The sequence below is a fragment of the Heterodontus francisci genome, chromosome 18 (genome assembly GCF_036365525.1).
Source record: "Heterodontus francisci isolate sHetFra1 chromosome 18, sHetFra1.hap1, whole genome shotgun sequence".
Lineage (NCBI taxonomy): Eukaryota > Metazoa > Chordata > Chondrichthyes > Heterodontiformes > Heterodontidae > Heterodontus > Heterodontus francisci.
The window spans coordinates 53046774-53067208 of record NC_090388.1 but is presented as its reverse complement, the minus strand read 5'-3'; the positions used below and the strand labels follow the sequence as shown (position 1 = coordinate 53067208).

The 20435-nt window shown below is 44.0% G+C and overlaps 1 protein-coding gene across 5 annotated transcripts in view; it reads left to right on the top strand.

Moving 5' to 3' along the window:
* Positions 1 to 20435, top strand: part of cacna1c (calcium channel, voltage-dependent, L type, alpha 1C subunit) — a 1113964-nt gene that overhangs the window by 637280 nt on the left and 456249 nt on the right. The gene's annotated exons all lie outside the window — the stretch shown is intronic.

Genomic DNA, 20435 nt, shown 5'->3' with positions numbered 1-20435 from the left:
TTCATAATTTAACCCTTGGAGCCCTGGTAACATTCTGGTACACCTGATTGAGGTTTACAAAATTATGAGGAGCATTGATAGGAGAAATAGGAAGAAACTTTTTCCCTTAGCGGAGGGGTATATCTGGGGGGTATAGATTTAGGGTAAGGGACGGGAGGTTTAAAGGGGATTTGAGGAAAATTGTTTCACCCAGAGGGTGGTTGGAATCTGGAACACATGGTGGGGTGGTGGAGGCAGGAATTTTCACGGCATTTGAGAAGTATTTGGATGAGCACTTGAAACGCCATAGCATACAAGGCTACGGGACAGGTGCTGGAAAGTGGGGTTAGAATAGATAGGTGCTTGATGGCCGGCACAGACATGATGGGCCGAAGGGCCTGTTTCTGTACTGTATAACTCTATGACTACACCTGCACTGCATCCTTCCAAGGCCATTATATCTTTTCTATGGTGCAGTGTCCAGAACTATACAGAGGACTCAAGACACAGTCTAACCGGGCTTTGTATTGCTGTAGCAAAACTTCATCTCCTTTATATTCCAGCTCTCTAGTTGGAAAGGCTAAAATTCTATTAATTTTTTTGATCAATGTTTGTACCTGATTACTATGGGCTGAATTTTACCAGCCCCTTGACGCCGCAGGTTGCGGCGTGGTGGCGGTAAAATGCTGCGGGAAGAGGCCCGCTCTATCCGCGACGCCGAGAAGGGCCCACTGCATATTACCGGCAATGGTGGGACCTCGGTGCGGCCCCCCCCCGCCAACTGGCAGCCGGCCCTTCATCAGCATATGTAAATCAACATTTAACATAAGACTTGCGGGTTGATAGGTAAATTGGCCATTCTAAATTGCCCCTAGTATAGGTAGGTGGTAGGGTAATATAGCGACAGGTGGGGACGTGGTAGGAATATGGGATTAGTGTAGGATTAGGATAAATGGGTGGTTAATGGTCAGCACAGACTCGGTGGGCCGAAGGGCCTGTTTCAGTGCTGTATCTCTAAATCTAAAATCTAAAAAAAATCTAAAATATTTACATAAACGTACCTGCAGGCGGCGGCTGTCCCACTCCAATATTAAAGCCGCCGTTCGTGCTCCGTATGCCTTCGGAACTCCGTGTGGAATTCCGGGCGAGAACCTGGTGGGGAGGGGGGAGTAATAAAATTTTCATGTCGGGAGCAGTGGAGGAGCAGGGAAATTGATCTTTATTGGATGTGGGGATGGTGGTAAGGGGTTGAAGGGCAATATATTGAAGGTTGGGAGGGGACGTTCGGGTATGTGAACAATCAACTGCTGGTCATTTCATTGCCTGGATTGACCATTGGGGGGTTGGGGAAGGGCCTCCATCATTTATTTTTAAATGTATTACAAATCATTTATACTTAACCTTTAACAATGAAACTTATTTGTAAGGACTTAAAGCCCTTTAAAAATGACGCCTGCGCTGTGGCGCCGGATGCCGTTGCCGGGGATGCGGCGGTTGCTCCCTCTACGTCATCTGGGGTGGCCGCTCTGCACCCTCTATTTAAATGAGCCCCCACATGTAATATCGCGGGTGCTGAGGGGTGGCACATCCTCACGGGATGCACGTTGTTCTTAAGAGTGCACTGTTGCGAAGTGCGGTGCACTCATAAAATTCAGCCCTACGTTTTAGTGATCTGTGTATATGAACCACTAAAGCTTTTTGGACCTCCACTGTTCTCAGCTTTTCACCATCTAAATAATATTTGGATCTATCCTTTTTTGGTCTAAAATAGATGAACACACATTTCGCTGCATTGAAATCCATTTGCCACAGATTTGTCCACACGGCACAGTGGCGCAGTGGTTAGCACTGCAGCCTCAGAGCTCCAGCGACCCGGGTTCAATTCTGGGTACTGCCTGTGTGGAGATTGCAAGTTCTCCCTGTGTCTGCGTGGGTTTCCTCCGAGTGCTCCGGTTTCCTCCCACATGCCAAAGACTTGCAGGTAGATAGGTAAATTGGCCAATAGCAATTGCCCCTAGTATAGGTAGGTGGTAGGGAAATATAGGGACAGGTGAGGATGTGGTAGGAATATGGGATTAGTGTAGGATTAGTATAAATGGGTAGTTGATGGTCGGCACAGACTTGGTGGGCCGAAGGGCCTGTTTCAGTGTTGTATCTCTAAACTAAAACTTTATCTTTATAATTTTGCACTGCTGCCTGCACAATTTACTTTCTCACCAAGCTTTGTGTCAATAGCAAATTTGTATCTATGTTGTGCTATCTAATTAATATGGTGAATAGTTGAGGCCCCAGCATAGATCTTTGTGGGACCTCAAGTGCAGTATTTTATTCTCTCCCCCCATGCCAAGTTTGGAGGTGGGAAGGGCATTTAATCGGGTGGGTGGAGGCGAATGGGGAGCCTGCCACCTTCTCGCTTCGACCCCGATAAGTCCGTGGCGGGAAGGGCCATGGACGGTCTTCCTGCCCCACCACCAGTTGAGGCCCTTAAGTGGGCAATTAATGCCCAATTCAGGATCTCTTCCTGCCGCTGCTGGTATTAACCCAGCGATTGGCTCATAATACGGCAGGCCTTCCCAGGACGAGGCAGCATGGATTTCTTGCTGGCTCTCCAGCCAATGGCTGAGAATCCTGTCACCTCCATAAAATTACCCCCCAAGTCTCACTTCCTTCCAAATTGAGTACATTCCCATTATCCCTACTCTCTGTCTTCTATCGCCAAAGCAATCTCCTAACTAGGTCAATAATTTATCATAAAAGCCATGAGCTTTAACTTTAGCCAGCAGACTCTCATGTGGAACCTTATTAAATGCCTTCTAGAAGTACATATAAACTGCATCCATAGATCCTGCAATTTAGTTACTTACTCAAAAAATCAATTTGATTTATTACACTTGACCTACTATTTAAAAATCCATGTTGGCTCTCTCTAATCTCCTCAAATGTCTCTAAGTGCTCAGTCACTATGATCCTTATTATAGATTAATTATAGCACCACCAAAACCCATGACCTCTACCATCTAGAAGGGTAGCAGGTGCATGGAAACACTACTACCTCCAAGTTCTCCTCCAAGTTCACACACCATCCTGACTTTCAACACATATTGCTGTCCCTTTACCAGTGCTGGGCCAAAATCCTGGAACAACCTGCTTTATTCCAGAAAGCCAGGTGGTAAAGGATGAATTGGAGTCAATCTTTATACACTTCTATAAGCATTTATTTACAGAGACAAACATGCACCTCCTAACCCAACTGCCACGGTTTCAGTCTGTTCCTATTTACAGGAGTTCGAGTGAATCACCAGTTAATGCCCACCACATGGATACAATTTAATACAATTAATATACAAGTAACAGATTCTTTTCTCGCTCTTTTAATAAAAATTAAAGTTTACATGTACAACTAAAATTCAAAACAAATTAAATCAAAGGCCTCTGTATTCGGTACAAAGCAGTAAATTGCAAGACGTCCTTCCCCGAACAATTTTTTTGTGCGGACATTTTTTCTAAAATAATCAAACTGTTGATGACTTGCATCTATCCATTTTATTTGAGATTTCCTTTTTGTCTAGCATTTGTTTCATGCCAGCAAGGTTAATTGCAACCTTTTCTCACTCACAATTTTCATAGAGTGTACATCATCTCACAAGGAACTATTTATCCACATAACATTCAAGGTGTATGATGTCTTCACTATGCCCATTGTACAGAATCTAACTTAAAATATATTACAAATGGAATCCCATCTCCACTGCCTCCGCAAGAGCCAGTGTTTCATCAACCTTTTTATTTTCTTAGCTTCTCAAGCAAAGGACAACATTTCCCATTCTCACCCATCAGAACTATTATGAAACTAGCTGCACCAGAATATCCATCAGGAAGATTAGCTTATGAACCATCAGTAAAAATGAGTAGCTTCATGATCTTTGGGTTACCTAAGGTTGGGAACTTAAGTATTGATTTTTCCAGATTTAACTTCCTTAATGTTTTATTTGTCATTAAAGCATTCTCCACTTTAGGTTGTTTTATCATAGTACTTAACTCCAATACATCAAAACTAGAATCTGGTCTAGTGTGAGTGCGCAACCAGTTGAACTGACTGATCACACTTCGCAGTTGCTCTGTCTCTTCTATAGATATAACATCATCTTTCTGTGATGACCTAATATAATTAACCTGGATAGGATTAACACTCTCTAAATAAGATTGTTGATTTGAAGTTATTCCAGACCTACTTTGCTTATTATCTAAACCAATATATTTAAAAGACCCACAAGCCTGATCCCCAGTTTTAAATTTGGCTCTAATCATGTCAATAACACATTTCTCAAATTCTACAGTACCACCCCATAAGAAATCATCAACGTGCATCATGAAGATGCCTGAAAGTTTTCCTTTATGGCATCTATAAAATATTGTGGAATCTGCTTTTAGTTGAACACAGCCACTTTTCAGCAAAACAGATCACACCAAAAAATATCATACCCTGGAGGCATCACTCAGGTAACAGACACATTTGTCAGTTTCCATAGTTTTCCTTCTGCATCTGCTGCCTCTTTGGACGATTTCAGAAACACTCCTCTCTAAAAAGTATCATCCTGCAGAAATGTGGCTTTCATGTTGATTGGCCTGCACTCCCATGAATATGTGCCAAAAGAACTAAAACGATTTTAAAGATTACTTTTCCAGCTGTGGGAGATAAAGGCCTGCGACCCGACCCGAACCCGACAAGACCCGGCGACATGTGTTGGGTTCGGGTCGGGTCAGGTCGCTCTTCCGGGTCCGGCTTTCGGGCTCGGGTCGGATCGGGCTTGGTCTGGGTTGGACACACAATGCAAGTATTGCATTTTGCTCTGCTGGCAAGTGTCAAAAGTTAAACGCCTACCTGAGCTGGGAGTACGGGACATCAAGGAGGAAAACTCTGAGTCTGCGCAGTGAGCGAGTGAGCATCTCTATGATGTCATCACAATCATGCTGCAGCTTCCTGCAGATTCGGAATGGGATGGTAGGCAAAGTGAACATTCCGGTGGTCGGGTCGGGCTCGGATTGGGTCAGGCCGGGCTCGGGTCAGGCACGGGAAAAAATGGAAGGACTCGGGCCGGGTAGGGCTTGGGTCTGATGTGCTTCTGTCGGGTTTGGGTTGGGTTTTTTTTTCCTGACCTGAGCATGCCTTTAGTGGGAGATTCTACTCTAACATCTGTATCACCCAGTCACTCTTCAGAACCCATAGCAACTAACCTCACTTTAGACTTAGAAGTCCCATTTGCAAGGACACTTTCAGTTCAAACCCACCCGTGTGACAAAACTGGTTGACCCTTATCTAGTACCTCAGAATAAACTCCAAACTCTCTCCAATTATCTAACTTCCTTTGTTTTGCATCTCTTATTAATTTATCCTCAAATTTATTGGCAACCACCAAAAAGTTACAGTCATGAGGACTTTTTTTTTGTTCGTTCCTGGGATGTGGGCATCGCCGGCTAGGCCAGCATTTATTGCCCATCCCTAATTGCCCTTGAAAAGGTGGTGGTGAGCTGCCTTCTTGAACCGCTGTAGTCCATGTGGGGTAGGTACACCGACAGTGCTGTTAGAAAGGGAGTTCCAGGATTTTGACCCAGCGACAGTGAAGGAATGGCAGTATAATTCCAAGTCAGGATGGTGTGTGGCTTGGAGGAGAACTTGCAGGTGGTAGTGTTCCCATGCATCTGCTGCCCTTGTCCTTCTAGGTGGTAGAGGTCGCAGGTTTGGAAGGTGCAGTCTCAGGAGCCTTGGTGCTTTGCTGCAGTGCATCTTGTAGATGGTACACACTGCTGCCACTGTGTGTCGGTGGTGGAGGGAGTGTATGGTTGTGGATGGGGTGCCAATCAAGCGGGATGCTTTGCCCTGGATGGTGTTGAGCTTCTTGAGTGTTGTTGGAGCTGCGCCCATCAAGGCAAGTGGAGAGTATTCCATCACACTCCTGACTTGTGCCTTGTAGATGGTGGACGGGCTTTGGGGAGTCAGGAGGTGAGTTACTCGCCACAAGATTTCTAGCCTCTGACTTGCTCTTGTAGCCACGGTATTTATATTGCTACTCCAGTTCAGTTAATGGTAACCCCCAGGATGTTGATAGTTGGGGAATTCAGCGATCGTACTGTCATTGAATGTCAAGGGGAGATGGTTAGATTCTCTCTTGTTGGAGATGGTCATTGCCTGGTACTTGTAATGCGCGAATGTTACTTGCCACTTATCAGCCCAAGCCTGGATATTGTCCAGGTCTTGCTGTATTTCTGCACGGGCTACTTCAGTATCTGAGGAGTTGCGAATGGTGCTGAACATTGTGCAATCATCAGCAAACATCCCCACTTCTCACCTTATGATTGAAGGAAGGTCATTGATGAAGCAGCTGAAGATGGTTGGGCCTAGGACACTACCCTGAGGAACTCCTGCAATGATGTCCTGGAGCTGAGATGATTGACCTCCAACAACCACAACCATCTTCCTTTGCGCTAGGTATGACTCCAACCAGCGGAGAGTTTTCCCCCTAATTCCCATTAGCTCCAGTTTTGCTAGTGCTCCTTTATGCCATACTCAGTCAATGCTGCCTTGATGTCAAGGGCAGTCACTCTCACCTCACCTCTTGAGTTCAGCTCTTTTGTCCATGTTTGAACCAAGACTGTAATGAGGTCAGGAGCTGAGTGGCCCTGGCGGAACCCAAACTGAGCATCAGTGAGCAAATTATTGCTAAGCAAGTGCCACTTGATAGCACTGTCGACGACGCCTTCCATCACTTTACTGATGGTCCAGAGTAGACTGATGGGACGGTACTTGGCCAGGTTGGATTTGTCCTGCTTTTTGTGTACAGGACATGCCTGGGCAATTTTCCACATTGCCGAGTAGATGCCAGTGTCGTAGCTGTACTGGAACAGCTTGGCTAGGGGCGCAGCAAGTTCTGGAGCACAGATCTATTGCCGGAATATTGTCAGGGCTCATAGCCTTTGCAGTATCCAGTGCCTTCAATCATTTTTTGATATCACAGGGAGTGAATCGAATTGGCTGAAGTCTGGCATCTGTGATGCTGGGCACTTCAGAAGGTGGCCGAGATGGATCATCGACTCGGCAATTCTGGCTAAAGATTGTTGCAAATGCTTCAGCCTTATCTTTTGCACTGATGTGCTGGGCTCCCCCATCATTGAGAATGGGGATATTTGTGGAGCCACCTCCTCCAGTTAGTTGTTTAATTGTCCACCACTATTCACAACTCAATGTGACAGGACTTGGATCTAATCCATTAGTCATGGGATCGCTTAGTCTGTCAAACACATGCTGCTTGTGCTATTTGGCATGCAAGTAGTCCTGGGTTGTAGTTTCACCAGGTTGACACCTCATTTTGAGGTATGCCCTCCTGCACTCTTCATTGAACCAGGGTTCATCCACGAGCTTGATAGTGATGGTAGAGTGGGGGATATGCCAGGCCATGAGGTTACAGATTGTGGTTGAGTACAATTCTGCTGCTGCTGATGGCCCACAGCACCTCATTGGTGCCCAGTTTTGCATTGCTAGATCTATTCGAAATGTATGCCATTTAGCACAGTGGTAGTGCCACACAACAGGATGGAGGGTATCTTCAATGTGAAGACGGGAATTTGCCTCCACAAGGACTGTGCAGTGGTCATTCCTACTAATACTGTCGTGGACCGATGCATCTGCGGCAGACAGATTGGTGGGGACGAGGTCAAGTATATTTTTCCCCTCACCACCTGCTGCAGACCCAGTCTAGCAGCTATGTACTTTAGGACTTGGCTGGTAGTGATGTTACCCAGCTACTCTTGGTGATGGACATTGAAGTCCCACACTCAGAGTGCATTCTGCGTCCTTGCCCCCCTCACTGCTTCCTCCATGTGGTGTTCAACATGGAGAAGCACTACTTCATCAGCTGAGGGTGGACGGTAGATGGTAATCAGCAGGAGATTTCCTTGGCCATATTTGACCTGATGCCATGAGACTTCATGGGGTCTGGAGTTGATGTTGAGGAACTCAAGGGCAACTCCCTCCTGACTATATACCACAGTGCTGCCACCTCTGCTGGGTCTGTCCTGCCGGTGGGACAAGCCATACTCGGGGATGGTGATGACAGTGTCTGGGACATTGTAAGATATGATTTGGTGAGTATGACTGTGTCAGGCAGTTGCTTGTGGCACAGCTCTCCCAACTTTGGCACAAGCCCCCAGATGTTAGTAAGGAGGACTTTGCATGGTCATTTCCAGTTCCTGGGTAGTTGGTCTGGTTTCATTCCTTATTGACTTCATAGCAGTTATGTACAACTGAGTGGCTTGCGAGGCCATTTTAGAGTCAACCTCTTTGCTGTGGGTCTGGAGCCACATGTAGGCCAGACTAGGTAAGGACAGCAGATTTCCTTCCTTAAAGGACATTAGTGAACCAGATGGATTTTGACAACAATGGCTTCATGGCTAACATTAGACTAGCTTTTTAATTACAGATTTTTATTAATTGAATTCAAAGTCCACCTTGTGGTGGGATTCGAACCCATGTCTCCAGAGAAATACCCGTGGTTACTAGTTTAGTGACAATACCACTGTGCCACTGCCTCCTGCTTCAAGTTTTCTACCAAGACTGTTATGTGACCTTTACTTCATTGTTTAATCTATTCAAGCTATAGCCTGTACTTCCACTTTTATGTCTGTCGGGACTACTACTGCGAGAACCTCCTCTTACACAATTGGAGATTCTTTCTCAAGTTCATGATCATTTTTTGACACAGGAATCACTTCCAGACTCACTATCACTACTTGCACTGCACTTTCTTACCCTCCACTTGCTCACACCAGTTTGCCAGTCTGTAGTCCTCACTTCTTGGCCATAATCCTGAACATTGAACCAATATTTGAACTTGCCAGTAGCTTTTCCTGCACATTCCACCATCGTCACATCCCTCCATTCATTTGACCTCTCTGGAATATATGTCACCCGAGTACCCACCCTGGACAATTGGCCTTTGGGTGTGATAGCTCTGTCATGTATGTCATGATCCATTATCACTATGTAGCTCTTCATCCACCGCATTCTGTTCATCAGAACCCTCATCACAAAACACATGAATATTTGAGGTACAATGTGCCTCATTAACTTCTATCAGCTGCTCAGTCTGAGATTTTGCAATTAATTCTGATTAATCATGAGTAATAAACCTTAACAGTTTGATTGCATGTTTGATAAGTACTGTCTTACCATCATTTTACCAGGGCCTTTCCATTCCCAATGACCTTCTCTTTTATAGGGATGAATTTTGTTGAGCTCCTGATATCGGGCTCCATGACAATGGGAGGTAGAAGATTGCACTGGCAGTGGCCCACCACGGAGCCTGATGCTGAGATTGCTGGGCTCGATCTTCCCAGGGGTGGCGAGGCTCCCTGGTGGCCACCCCCCTCCCCCCCAACCCACCCGCCGCTCGGCGACGGGACCCAACTTTAAATATTTAAATAAAGGATAGGCATGCATTTACAGACCTTTCACCACCATCTTGCAGGCTGTCCAAGATCTTCCGTGCGACGGCCGGCACTCATGTGTCTTCACTTTCCCGTCCAGGGAAAGCTGGCACCACCGAGGTGGGGAAGAAGGGAATTTAGGATTTTTAGTGAATTGGAGGTGGTGGGGGTGGGGTGGTGAACTCTACATTTCTAGTGTTGTGGGGGGAAGGGGTGATCTCTGCACTTTGTGCAGTTGGAGGGGGCAAAGGTCAGATATTAAATGTAAGTGTTTTGGGGATTGAGGAACGGGACGGCCATTTATTTTCTTTGTACTGAGGTGGGGTACAGACCAGAAATAAATTTACAGTGTATTGGTCGGTGGGTAGGAGGGTACGGGCTTCAACTGTGCAGGTCTGGCAGCCCTTTATAAAGGGCGCCAGTGCTTGCGCAGAGGCAGCCGACACCAATGCTGCCCCCACCACGTGATGGGATGGAGGGGGGCGGACTGTCCTGCGTATGGTAATCAGCTGTCGCGCGCTAGATCACAGCGGCATGGCGACATGTGGCCCGCACCATTTTTTCACCTGCCACCACTCCCAGCGGCAGGAGACTAAAATTCAGCCCATGGTATACCAAATCTCCTGAATTAAGCTTTGTCTCAGATGGTCTTATACAATGCCTCAGTGCTGTCTGAATTTTCTGAGCCCTCACCTTGATGAAAGCCTGCCTCCCTTCATGTGAACCATTCAAATGAGCAGACAAAATTTAACTAATTATAGTACCTTCTAGGGCAGGAGGTCTCTCACACAGAAGAGAAGGCAATTTGGGTTCTAGCCCATTGACTAATTCATAGGAACTATATCCTCCAACCATCTGGAATTAATTCTTCACAAGAGCCGCCCATGTCAGAGCAGTTGTCAACTTGCAGTGTGGTTGATCAGACAAAACTTTATCTTCCATCACCTTTCACAAAGTCCATTGCAGAAAGTACTTGCAGCTGCAGTATTCTTGACACATGTCGCTGAACTCATCATTGGCAAATTCACTTCCATTATCAGTCAGAAATTTTGCCAATGCCCTAAGATCAGTCCCTAACCATTTCTCCATGACTTTTTCTATAATAATTCTTTTATCCTTACTGTGTATTATTGTAGAAAGACTAAATCTGGTTGCCAGATCTATTAAATTTAGGGTGAAAATACTTCTGTCTTTGTCCCATACCTTTACATCCATGGCAACTACCACATTAAAGTGAAGTGCCGATGAAAAGCTTACAATAGGACATGGGTGGATGGGGCGTGGGGGGGCTCCTCTGATACTTTTTACAGATTTCACAATTCTCACTAATCTCTTCTATTAGCCTCATATACTCTTCATCAACCACACCTGCATCTTTTGGCAGGGTTTTTAACCTTTGACAAGCAGGGTGAGCAAATTGTCTTTGTAACTTTTTGACAATGTCTTTTCTCTCTGATTCTTATCACCTGATGCCATTAATACTTGTCTAACACTTTGATAAGAAACATCAGGTTTTGTTGAAGGGATACAATAATGTCCTGACTGGGTAAACTGCAGATCCACTGACTTTCCAAAAATAATTGCCTTATCATGCTCCAGGTTTCATTTGTGTCTTTTTCATAGAAGGTTTACTCAACAGCATAGGTATCTCACTAGACAGTATATCAGGACTTATAAAATGGCTTACTCCAGCTATTTTGTATGGAATTACAACTCTCATTAGTGATCTCAATGTGTTGTCATCGCCAAACAACCTAAAGCAAGCCATACATTTATATTCCTTAACCTTGCGTCAATCCTCAATACTTAGTGAATCAAGGTAATGTTTCAACCCAGCCTGTTTCATTAACTGTTGAAGTACAAGTATTATCTAGTACTGCACAGTTAAAGAAGTTGGCGACAAACACATTCATCACAGGTCTAAAACTTCGAATTTATCATTATCTTCATCCTCTTCTTCAGAGTTCTATTTGTTATGTGTCATTTTGAGTCCCCTGCCTCTTTACTTAATATTTCAATTCACACCTGAAGCACCTATTAACAGTTCCTTAGGCATTCCTGGGATTCATTGGGGCATTACTTTTGTTCCAATTTTTTTCCCTGCTGTGATAGCCAGATCTGCTAAAGGTACTTTCATCTTCATCTGTTTTCTGAAATGCAACAAATTCTGACCATGTCTCATAGGCATTTAACAGATCATCTTTCTTTTAGATTTCATGCAAGAACTCAAATAGAAGGTTCAAACCTTCATTACTATCCAACTGATGGGTATTGTTACAACTGAGGTGAAAGAAATGCACTGTCAATTCAGTCCCATCACTCCACAGGTCACATGTTATTAAAGTTTTCCCACCCAACCGGAAAACAGCCAAATTAAGCACTCTAGTAACCCCCAGAATAAACCAGACTAAACCATGTATCTTTAGACAACAACAAATTAACTATTTATTTTTTTAAAATCGTAAACATTATTAAGATAAACCTATGTCTAAAGACCTTATAACTTCTTATTTTAACCAACTTCCCCATTCACACATGTACACTCAAAAATCAACGGTTAACCATTTTTAAAAAAATTAGCTGTTTCTTAAGAATAAATAAATAACTGGGTTATAAGTCTTTGTGGGTTATGTTCCTGAGGTATCCTAGTGTAAAAATAATCATCGGATGCCACTCAAAGTCTCCACGTGGATATGATGAAACAGTCTTTTCTTGATAGGCGTTCAAAGCACTTCAGCTGCAGCAGGCAGCAAACAGTTCTTTCAATATGGGGTATAACGACAGGTCTATGTTTGGATTTTAAAATTGGTAGATTTCAGTCGAAGCTTTACTGTAAATTCCAGAAAACACTATCAGTCAAGAGAGATTCAATCTTGAAGCAAAGACTCCTTAGATTGGAAGCAAAGAAAAAAGAATTTTGCTACCTCCAGCAATACGAATATTCTCTTCAGAAGGGATTTTTTCTCCTTAGGCAATTAACATAGCCTGTGGCTCTTGTAGAATTTCTGCTGAGGCAATTCTCTTCTTTCAAGGCAGGCATGCTTTACTGATGTCTCTCAAAACTAGTTTTAGCTGGTATCTGCACACAGTCAAATTGAAACATTACACCATGTTTCACTCTCATTACACTCTCTCTCCTGCTGTTGCCTAGGTAACAGGTGCAGCTGTGACACACTGTTCTCAGAAATCTAAAACTTCTCTCTCTGTCTTAAAGGCACGCTGTTTTAAACAGAGGAGATAATAAATAGTTCCGTGACAGTATCCATTTCGTAAAGTACTTTACTTCTGATTTTAGTTCCTGTAGGAAGCAATAACATCAAAGCTACCTTGTTTTCTTTTTGATAGGGATGTAACCCATGTCTACATATCCACTTCATACTGGTCATATGGTTCAGACTCTGAGAACATTGTAGGGTGATCATTCCCCAACAATTTACACTTGCTTTCTGCCATACTCCAGAATGGCTACGAGGATTTTTGTTTTCTGTCAGATAAAAAAAATCTTAGTTTCCAACATTCACCTTTAGGCAATCATCCTCTGCTACCATATTGTATTTCAGAAAGCTATTTCATGAAAGATAGAATTGGAACCAATCTTTACACACTTTAATAGGCATTTATTTTCAGAGATACATATCACAGACATTAATTTCCAAACCAAGCCGACACAGTTTCAGTCTGTTCCTATCTGTAGGAGTACAAGTGAAACCAGAGTTAATGCCCACCACCTGCATAGAATTAAATACAATTAATATATAATTAACACTCCCTACCTAACAGCACTGTGGGAGTACTTTCACCACACAGACTGCAATGGTTGAAGAATGCGGCTCACCATCCACTTTGCAACTATGGATAGACAATAAATGCTGGCCTTGCCAGCGATGCCCATATCCCATGACTGAGTAAAAAATAGTTTTTAAAAGTTTCCAATAACTTCCCCTTAACAGATGTTATCTAACAGATCTGTAATTTTCTGGTTTCTCTTTCTCACCTTTCTTAAATAATGGAGTCCCATTTGCAATTTTCCAATCTAAAGGAACAATTGCTGAATCAAGGGAGCTTTGGAAGATTATGGCTAATACATCTGCAATTTCCTTACTTTAAAACCTCAGGGTGGAAACTGTCAGGACCTGGAGATTTGTCAGTCTTTAGTGCCATTATTTTTTCTAATACTGTTTTCTGGTTTACGGGACTTTTATGAGTTCCAGACCTTGATTCATTTCCCCTGGAATGTCGGATATACTATTCTCTTCTAATTCTGTACATCACTTCCAACCCAGAACAATCTTGGAACCTGATCAAAAAGCCCTACCAATGTTACTCAGTAACCAGCTTCTGGGAAATTTGCAAGATTGGTTTCACTGACTTGTCTTTCGACATACTTATTTTTAATTACTTATTTCTTTTATCCTTTTCTCATTTCCTATATGAAAGTAACCAGGCTGCACAAACAACTTCTCATGAGAACAGCATGATCGGATCAGGAAATCATAGTCAACATCATCTGGTGATTTCTCTGCTTCTCTTTCCACAGATGCTGCCAGACCTGCTGAGTATTTTCAGCATTTTTTGTTTTTATTTCATCTGGTGACTTGTGTTACAATGCATTGATAAACTATCATTCTTTTTTTAAAAATAAAAACTGAAAATGCTGGAAATACTCAGCAGGTCTGGCAATATTTGTGGTGAGAGAAACAGAGTTAATGTTTCAGGTCGATGATCTTGCGTCAGAACTGTTCGGCACCCCATTGAGGTCCTCATCTGAGTCCTCTGCAGCAAAACCCGTGTGCACTCTTGCCCTCCGGTGAGCAGGCACTTGGCTGCAGGCCACTCATGTCCAGTCTCTGACCAAGTGCAGATTCCGCCTTTAAACTCTCCTCTGAAGTACACACTGTGTCAATATCTGAGCTGGTGGCTGTGAGTGTGAGATCAAGTGATGGTGTTTCTTCATCACTGTCTTCCTACTCTTCCACCTCTTTTTCTTCCATCGCAGCCTGGCCAGGTTGCAGTTCTTGGGTATCTGAAAGGTAGAGTGACCCAAGGGTATGGTCGAGATCTGGGGAAATGAGGGACGAGGGGGGCTAAAACAAGAGGTGCATGCGTACACCATCTGCAGCTTGCAAATCAGAAGAGATTGTGGAATGAGGGAGAAGTGGGGCATGAGGACAAGGATTAGATATGAGCATGCTTTCATTTACAATGGCTTCAGCCCCGCCACTTGCCATGGTCATGCCAGTGTTGGTGAGTACTGTCTCCTCCTTGGGGGTAAGGATCTGCAGCCACGCCTGCCCCTGCCAGCTAGGTGTTGATGACTCCAGTTATGTGTCACCTTGTCCTGCATGAGGGGGAGAATAGTGTCATTGAGTGTTGTGCAATGTGTTAGGCTGATGTGGCTTCCATGGTTGAAGAGGTAGTGTGTGCAAGCTGTGAGATGTGGATGTGAGTCTTGTAGCAGTGCTAAGTGTGTGAGGGTCAGGTGAAGCTATGAATGTTGGGCATGAGTTGTGATTGATAGAGATTGTTGGGTAGGTGAATGAAGGTGGTTTAGTGCTTTGAGCAGTGTGTGAGGCTCGTGGTGCACTTGGTGGGAAATGGCATTTGAAGATGCATTCACTGATCTTAACCATTCTTGTGAGGTCATTGAACCTCTTGTAGACGGCATCCAGGTCCTTGGGGCTAGACACCTGGCATTGACTGCCACAGCGATCTGGTCCCACTGCCTTTTACAAGTTTGTCTGGAAGGCCTCCTAGCCCACTGTGATTAAATGACATCACTCCTCTTCTGCACCTCCTCTACCAAGACCTCCAGTGCAATGTTGGAAAATCTTGGAGCCCGCTGTCTGCCAAGCTGTGCCATTCTTGTGTCTTTCCCAGGTAAAACTCACTTTTACAATTACTTCCAGCACCTGCTACAGCACCTCCCTTTAAGAGGTGAGAGCTAGATTTAAATAGTGCAGAATAGCTTTAACTCATGCTAGCCTCTGACAATTCTGCACCCCTCCTCAAGCGTGCAGCCACTCAACAGCATGCTTAGCCCTAGCTGCAAGCTGCAGACATTTAAATAAGTTGGCAGTATGAAGTTTTCACGCTGCCTGCCTCAGAAAGGACAGGTGCAGGTTAATCACGCATCGTGATTCCCATGCCCATTTTCAGGTCTTATCGAATTTCACGGCTACTATGTTCCTGCACTTGCAGCCATGTGGGTTCTCCTGCAGTCTCTACAAAATGCAAAATACAAAGTACTCTAGTGAGAAAGACACAATTATAAGTCAACAAACTGGTTTATTTTACACAGCACTTTTTTTCCAATGAGCAGTCAGACCAGCAGTTTATTTATTCCCACTGCCCTTCCATCTGCTTCCTCTCATTACTTGTAAGATAAAAATAATAAACTATGGACTTTGCATAAATTCATGGAATATTTAACTTACAAACTAATTGTCCCTAAAAAAGTGATGGAAGAGATGAGGGGGACAGGAAGTAGGCTGGTGGGATTCGCTCCCAGCATTGTGCGCAAAGGTCGTTGAGAGAGGATGATGGGGCAGTTGGGGTTGCTGCTTCTAAGCAGGCAACAACGGGTGTCTTGATGAGCCTTTCTTAGAATGCTCAGAGAAGCACAGAGGGTAGATGTGGGATTATCCAAAGCAGATTTAATTGAAGCAACAACAGCAGAGTAAAAAGACAAAGGAAAAGTGTAGGGTTGGGGTAGGAATTGGGGGATGAAATTGGGAAATGAAAGCCGACATGACTGAGTGAAGGAACATAAGGGGATATGAGAAATTGGCCAAAAGAGTGTCAAGAGAACAGAAAAAAAGGAGTTAGATGTTTCAGGTTCAAGTCTGAAGCAGCAGCCAAAATATGCATGCGAATGGACACAGAGGAAATTCAGGTCACATGGGTTTGAAAAAGATTAATATAGCTATGTCCTGATTGTGAAGAGGATAAAAAGACAATGTTATAAAGTCAGACGTCCAATCATGGAATGAAGTTGACTTGTAGACAGGTTGGAGTCTGCTTGGAACATAGACACAGTATTGTGTACAATCTTGATCACTACACCACAGAAAAAGGTATGAATGTATTGGAAAGGGTGTAAAAGGGGCAAGCTATGAGAAATTATTTAAAATGCTTACACTCTAGAATTAAGGCAGTTAAGGGGGAAACTCACAAAAATAAATAAATATTCAACAGATTAACAAAGTAAACTCAGATTCTTACTTCAACATAAGCCAGGAAAGTAGGACCAGGGACATAAATGGAAAGTAGTGAAAATTAAGTTTAAAACAAATATATCAGGAAAAGCTACATCACTCAGTGAGCAAACTGTTTGGAATAATTTGCCAGCATGGTAGCTGAGGCAAAGAAATTGTGGTAGTTCAAAGCACAGTGTACACTGTAATGAGCTGAGAGACAGACTGGAGGAAGGAGCTTTGAATGGGTTAAAATTGTGTTTTCTTGTCTTTGACGTTATGTTCTCAGGCATGGTTGTATGCTGCAAGGGATTAAATCATTTTCCTGCATTCTTTATTCCTGCTGTGATAAGCTTGCTATGATTGATGTTTTAATTGTAGTTAAATGTCCTGCTATAATTGTCAGTATTTCATGACTGTCTCAGTTTCAGTTCTCCCACCTGCCCTTCCTTTCAGATACTTCCAGTTTTAAAATAAACACAGATCCTAAAGCAGGTACTTGGCCCAGGACAAACAGTATCACTGCAGTCTGCATGAATTAACGAAAGGAGTAATGCTGTTGACTTACAGTGATCTCAAAATATTTTACAGTAATTGTATGGCAACTCTCCAAATAGGAAAAGCATTTTTAAAAACAGTTTTTAATTTGGTCACTATAAAATCCTGAAGCAGTGCTCAACTCAAAATGTTTTTTTTTAATTCAGCATGTGTCACATACTGTTGAAGCTGAACAAAGCTGGATTCACTGTTCTTTGGAATCTACATTATACCAACTCTGTGATATTTTTAATGTTGGGACACACTGACTTTGGGTAGCATTGGATAATGCTGACCCATCAACTACCCCCAACTCACATGTGATATAAAACTGCAGTACATAGAGCAACAGTTAATTTATTCCCAGTGAGAAATAATGTTCTCCATTCTCTGTGTGGCCCCATTAGAGTTCCTTTTCTTGTTTTACTTGTATTAGTTTCATTTTATATTTCCTTTTATTATTCTTGTTAGTAGTTAGTGGGCAAATGTGCATCCTTCATCGGCAGTAAGAGTTGATCTGTTCCATCATAAATGGAAGTGTTCTCACATGCAGCTCAAAATGAGTTCCATACCATGCTGTTCCTCCTGAGTTGGAGGAATTCAGCTGAAACAAGCTTGAATCAAATGATCCCCAATGTTGATGCCATCCTGACAAGACCCCTCGAACCCAGCACAAGCCCCAGCTACCTTCCCAGTGCAGCCGGTGCACCTCTGTGTTCTGATCTTCCTCCTCCTCCTCTTCCATCCTTAGCTCCTCTTCTTCCTCCGATGAACTGTGTACATTTAGCATATCACCATCTTCAAGGTCCACTCCTGTCTTGAGGGCCATGTTATGAAGAGTGGAGCAGACGATCACAGTAGAGTCATGGAGTCGGACAGCATAGAAACAGGCCCTTCGGCCCACCGCGTCCATGCCGACCAAAATGCCTATCTATACTAATCCCATCTGCCTGCATTAATTTCATATCCCTCCATGCCTTGCTCATTCAAGTACCTGTCCAGATGCCTCTTAAATGTTGCTACTGTTCCTGCCTCCACCACCTCCTCAGGCAGCTCATTCCAGATACCCACTATTCTTTGTGTGAAAAATGTACCCCTTTGATCCCCTTTAAACCTCCTCCCTCTCACCTTCAATCTATGCCCTCTAGAACAAAGAACAAAGAACAGTACAGCACAGGAACAGGCCATTCGGCCCTCCAAGCCTGCGCCGATCTTGATGCCTGCCTAAACTAACACCTTCTGCACTTCCGGGGCCCATATCCATCTATTCCCTTCCTATTCATGTATTTGTCAAGATGTCTCTTAAACGTCGCTATCGTATCTGCTTCCACCACCTCCCCTGGCAGCAAGTTCCAGGCACTCACCACCCTCTGTGTAAAAAAACTTGCCTCGCACATCCCCTCTAAACTTTGCTCCTCTCACCTTAAACCTATGTCCCCTGGTAACTGACTCTTCCACCCTGGGAAAAAGCTTCTGACTATCCACTCTGTCCATGCCGTTCATAACTTTGTAAACCTCTTTCATGTCGCCCTCCACCTCCATCTTTCCAGTGAAAACAATCCGAGTTTTTCCAACCTCTCCTCATAGCTAATGCCCTCCAGAACAGGCAACATCCTGGTAAACCTCCTCTGTACCCTCACCAAAGCCTCCACGTCCTTCTGGTAGTGTGGCGACCAGAATTGCATGCAATATTCTAAGTGTGGCCTAACTAAGGTTCTGTACAGCTGCAGCATGACTTGCCAATTTTTATACTCTATGCCCCGACCGATGAAGGCAAGCATGCCGTATGCCTTCTTGACTACCTTATCCACCTGCGTTGCCACTTTCAGTGACCTGTGGACCTGTATGCCCAGATCTCTCTGCCTGCCAATACTCCTAAGGGTTCTGCCATTTACTGTATACCTCCCACCTGCATTAGACCTTCCAAAATGCATTACCTCACATTTGTCCGGATTAAACTCCATCTGCCATTTCTCTGCCCAAGTCTCTAACCAATCTGAATCCTGTTGTATCCTCTGACAATCCTCAACACTATCCGGAACTCCACCAACCTTTGTGTCGTCTGCAAACCTACTAAACAGACCAGCTACATTTTCCTCCAAATCATTTATATATAGTACAAACAGCAAAGGTCCCAGCACTGATCCCTGCGGAACACCACCAGTCACATCCCTCCATTCAGAAAAACACCCATCCACTGATACCCTCTGTCTTCTATGACCGAGCCAGTTCTGTATCCATCTTGCCAGCTCACCTCTGATCCTGTGTGACTTCACCTTTTGTACCAGTCTGCCATGCGGGACCTTGTCAAAGGCTTTGCTAAAGTCCATATAGATGACATCCACTGCCCTTCCTTCATCAATCATCTTCGTCACTTCCTCAAAAAACTCAATCAAATTAGTAAGACACGACCTCCCCTTCACAAAACCATGCTGTCTCTCACTAATAAGTTTGTTTCCAAATGGGAGTAAATCCTGTCCCGAATAATCCTCTAATAGTTTCCCTACCACTGACGTAAGGCTCACCGGCCTATAATTTCCTGGATTATCCTTGCCACCCTTCTTAAACAAAGGAACAACATTGGCTATTCTCCAGTCCTCTGGGACCTCACCTGTAGCCAATGAGGATGCAAAGATTTCTGTCAAGGCCCCAGCAATTTCTTCCCTTGCCTCCCTCAGTATTCTAGGGTAGATCCCATCAGGCCCTGGGGACTTATCTACCTTAATGCTTTGCAAGACACCCAACACCTCCTCCTTTTTGATAATGAGATGACTGAGACTATCTGCACTCCCTTCCCTAGGCTCATCATCCACCAAGTCCTTCTCTTTGGTGAATACTGATGCAAAGTACTCATTTGGCACCTCGCCCATTTCCTCTGGCTCCACACAGAGATTCCCATCTCTGTCCTTGAGTGGGCCAACCCTTTCCCTGGTTACCCTCTTGCTCTTTATATACGTATAAAAAGCCTTGGGATTTTCCTTAATCCTGTTTGCCAATGCTTTTCATGACACCTTTTACCCCTCCTGACTCCTTGCTTAAGTTCCTTCCAACTGTCTTTATATTCCTCAAGTGTTTCGTCTGTTCCTAGCCTTCCAGCCCTTACAAATGCTTCCTTTTTCTTTTCGACTAGGCTCACAATATCCTGTGTTATCCAAGCTTCCCGAAACTTGCCAAACTTGTCTTTCTTCCTCACAGGAACATGCTTGTCCTGGATTCTAATCAGCTGACGTTTGAAAGACTCCCACA